Below are 4,757 nucleotides of genomic sequence, written 5' to 3' on the forward strand. Positions count from 1 at the left end.
AGCAATTAGAGGAATCTTCAAATGCACCCATCTTATTAGACCTGTGCTATTCAACGACTTCTCTTCATTTTCTCGAGGACATTCAAATCCTTAGCGTGGCAACAAGGCCTTGTGGGATCTGGCTACAGCCTGATCTTGAACCACTTTTGCCAACTGGGCGGTAGCCACACTTGGGCCTTCTCCCTGTGCCTTGATCACAGGCAGCTCTTCTGTGCTTCAGATCTTCTGATTGTGCAGTTCCCCTGGCCTCGGTGGCTGTTCTCCCATGTCTCCCACTTCACCTGCCTGAATATTTGGTCTTCTTCAGGGAGACCTCTCAACCTATGCTAGCCGTAGTCCCACAACATGGCTATAAACTCCAGGAGGGCAAGGACCATCCCGCCAAGCACAATACCTGTGTCCACAAATATTTTCGCAGGAACAACATGAATGAGTAAATCCTGCATCCAGTACTTTCCCTTCCATCCACCAGCCACTCCTAGTCTGCCACTCCCACCCCCAGCTCCAGGGCTAACAGCTCTCTCCTCCATACTCTTCTCTCACTGCATTTATGGTTTGATATTTTCTCCATTCAGCTCTGGAGAGGGCCTCCGTGTGGTCCCAGAGCATATATTACATATCTTTCTCTTTTTTTTCTTTTATTAATTAATTTTTTTTTTTTTTTTTTTAGACGGGGTTTCACCATGTTGGTCAGGCTGGTCTTGAACTCCCGACCTCAGGTGATCTGCCCGCCTTGGCCTCCAAAGTGCTTGGATTACAGGCGTGAACCACCACGCCCAGCCTTTTTTCTTTTTTTTTTTTCGAGACAGAGTCTCACTCTGTTGCCCAGGGTGGAGTGCAGTCGCAAGATCTTGGGTCACTGCAACCTCCACCTCCTGGATTCAAGCGATTCTCCTGCCTCAGCCTCCTGAGTAGCTGGGGTTACAGGCACCCGCCACCATGCTCAGCTAAGTTTTGTATTTTTAGTAGAGACAGGGTTTCACCATGTTGGCCAGGCTGGTCTTGAACTCGTGACCTCAAGTGATCAATCGGCCTCAGCCTCCCAAAGTGCTGGGACTACAGCTGTGAGCCACCATGCCAGCCTATTATGTATGTATCTTTAAATAGTTGCTTTCTGGAGCAAAAGTGAAAAAGCTCTATTTTTTCTTCTTCTTTTCTTTTTCTTTTTCTTTTTTTTTTTTTTTTTTGGTATAGAGTCTCATTGTCCTCAGGCTGGAGTGCAGTGGTGTGATCTTGACTCACAGTAGCCTCCATCTCCTGTGTTCAAGTGATTCTCCTGCCTCAGCCTTCCTAGAAACTGGGATTACAGACATGCACCACCATGCCCAGCTAATGTTAGTATTTTTAGTAGAGACAGGGTTTTATCATATTGGCCAGGCTGGTGTCAAACTCCTGACCTCAAGTGATCTGCCTGCCTTGGCCTCCCAAAGTGCTGGGATTGCAGATGTGAGCCACTGTGCCCGGCCAGAAAATTGTTTTCTATAGCAAAGGCATAACTATAACATTTTCAGACGAAGTATGAAATAACAGTGCAATCATAGAGGCTGCAGGGAAGGTATTTTTTATTTATTTAGAGATGGGGTCTCACTCTGTCACCCAGGCTGGAGTACAGTGGCATGGTCCTAGCTCACTGTAACCTAAACTCCCAGATTCAAGCAATTCTCCTGCCTCCGACTCTGGAGCAGCTAGGACTGCAGACATGTGCCACCATACTCAGTTAATTTTTTTTTTAGAGATGGGGTTCACCATGTTGCCCAGGCAGCTCTCTTAACTCCTGGTCTCAATCAATCCTGCCTCGGCCTCCCAAACCACTAGGATTATAGGCAGATTAAAGAGCAATTTTAAGTCAGTTAGGGCTTTGTGGCAACAATGGTCCTCAAATTTTACTCTATAAGAAGACCATCTGCTTGTAAGTTGAACAAGTACCAGGTCAGAATGGGTAAATTAATAACTTCCAGTATTTAGAAAGTGAAAAAATGGGCCTGGCACGGTGGCTCAAGCCTGTAATCCCAGCACTTTGGGAGGCCAAGGCGGGTGGATCACGAGGTCAAGAGATCGAGACCATCCCGGTCAACATGGTGAAACCCCGTCTCTACTAAAAATACAAAAAAATTAGCTGGGCATGGTGGTGCGTGCCTGTAATCCCAGCTACTCAGGAGGCTGAGGCAGGAGAATTGCCTGAACCCAGGAGCTGGAGGTTGCGGTGAGTCGAGATCGCGCCATTGCACTCCAGCCTGGGTAACAAGAGTGAAACTCCGTCTCAAAAAAAAAAAAAAGAAAGAAAAAGAAAGAAAGTGAAAAAATGATCTTTTGCTCTATTCTGTTTGCCATCCTGTTTGCATTTGGTATAGCTCTAACTTCTCTGAGGATAGACAATTAAAAGGAGGCCAAGTGCACAGCAGACAAAGAGTGTCACAGTCATGTGTCACCCTCCTGTGTTGTGCCTTGGCAAATACTTGTCATCTAATTTTACTTTAGAGATGATAAGGAATTATTAAACACAATGATGAAAGCATTTTGTAGATTGGTGAGTATACATATTTTGTGTCATGAGTGGGGTATGTGCAGCTGTGAACATCTGGCTCTCCGCCAGCATGCCCCCCGAGTATTGATCTCTGTAGCATCTGATAAGTAGATCCTCCTGATACCACAGAACCCTGCTTTTATGTATTTAGGAACAGTATAAAGAAATAATTATTCATTTCTTTGGCTGTTTTGATCAACCAACATGTCTTCTAAGTGTATTTTGTCTGTAAGCGTGAAACATTCTAATTACCTAGTAAAGGCAAAACAACATAAGACCTTGATTTGGATCCATATATTCAGCAGCTTAGCCTGTAAGCATAGCAGTCTATTGATTACCTTTTTTTTCTGTTGTTTATTGTCCAATTAAGGACCAAAAAAATAACCATCCCTAAAAGCAAATAGCCTCTACCCTTTGGGAATAATTAAATAATTGTCTTCCCCTACTCTCCCTGGCCTACATCATTGCATTTTACAGTGATAGACGATGAAATTCTATCAGTGTCTTCAGGTGAGACTGAAAAGACCACTCCTGACAAGCAATTCTTTCCTCACATTATGGAATACAGGTTACCCAGTAGTTTGTTGTTGCAAACAAGTAGTAGAGTCGTTATTATTAAACATCTGTAACTTTGCTCCTGGCCTTCACCATTGTTAAGACAGTAGCAATTTTTGGCCGGGCGCGGTGGCTCAAGCCTGTAATCCCAGCACTTTGGGAGGCCAAGGCGGGTGGATCACAAGGTCAAAAGATCGAGACCATCCTGATCAACATGGTGAAACCCCGTCTCTACTAAAAATACAAAAAATTAGCTGGGCATGGTGGCGCATGCCTGTAATCCCAACTACTCAGGAGGCTGAGACAGGAGAATTGCCTGAACCCGGGAGGCGGAGGTTGCGGTGAGCCGAGATCGCGCCATTGCACTCCAGCCTGGGTAACAAGAATGAAACTCCGTCTCAAAAAAAAAAAAAAAAAAGGCCGGGCGCGGTGGCTCAAGCCTGTAATCCCAGCACTTTGGGAGGCCGAGGTGGGTGGATCACAAGGTCAAGAGATCGAGACCATCCTGGTCAACATGGTGAAACCCCATCTCTACTAAAAATACAAAACATTAGCTGGGCATGGTGGCGCGTGCCTGTAATCCCAGCTACTCAGGAGGCTGAGGCAGGAGAATTGCCTGAACCCAGGAGGCGGAGGTTGCGGTGAGCCGAGATCACGCCATTGCACTCCAGCCTGGGTAACAAGAGCGAAACTCTGTCTCAAAAAAAAAAAAAAAAAAAAAAAAAGACAGTAGCAATTTTTAAACTTACCCTAGGCTGGGCGAGGTGGCTCACTCCTGTAATCCCAGCACTTTGAGAGGCCGAGACAGGTGGATCACCTGAGGTCAGGAGTTTGAGACCAGCCTGGCCAACATGGCGAAACCCTGTCTCTACTAAAAATACAGAAATTAGCCAGGTGCGGTGGTGCATGCCTGTAATCCCAGCTACTTGGGAGGCTGACGCAGGGGAATCACTTGAACTTGGGAGGCAGTGGTTGCAGTAAGCTGAGATCACGCCACTGCACTCCAGCCTGGGCAACAGAGTGAGACTGCTTCTCTAAAAAAATAAATAAATAAATAAACTTACCCTAAACCCTGGACTATAAACTTTCCTGTTTCTCATTCATATGTTCATCTAGGGTTTGTTTTTTTTTTTTCACCCTAAAATCCTTTGCTGTTTGGTAACACTGAGGTCTAACTTGCTGCAGTGTGACAGACACCTAGATTTTGCGTTTGGTCCAGTAGAGACCGTTCAGTCTAAATGAACTTTGTGGCTCATTTCCACCTCACTTTCTTCATTACTGTTCTTTTGGGAAATTAATTCCCATCAGCAGTCTTTGCCCCCAGCTGGTGAATTAGAGGGGGCTCTTTTTTATAGTTAATAAACACTAAAGGTTGAGGGCAGCAGATCCATCCCCTGGTGTCAGCTAATGAAGAGCCTCACATGAAAGCTTATGCAAAGGGGACAGGCATAGTGCCAATGTCCTGGGATCCAAGATTACTCACTCTTCTCTCACATGCTGCAGAACAGATAGTAATGATTATTAATTATTAAGCAAAGAACATGAGAGCCAACACAGGCGGCAAAAAAAAAAAAAAGAAAGAAAGAAAGAAAAGAAAAGAAAGCTGCACTCTAGGATCCTCTGTTGAAATCATTTTAATTAGTATAAGCAATGGAGCCAAGGGAAATAGACCAAGATA

Source organism: Saimiri boliviensis, chromosome 11, assembly GCF_048565385.1.
Source record: "Saimiri boliviensis isolate mSaiBol1 chromosome 11, mSaiBol1.pri, whole genome shotgun sequence".
Taxonomy (NCBI): Eukaryota; Metazoa; Chordata; class Mammalia; order Primates; family Cebidae; genus Saimiri; species Saimiri boliviensis.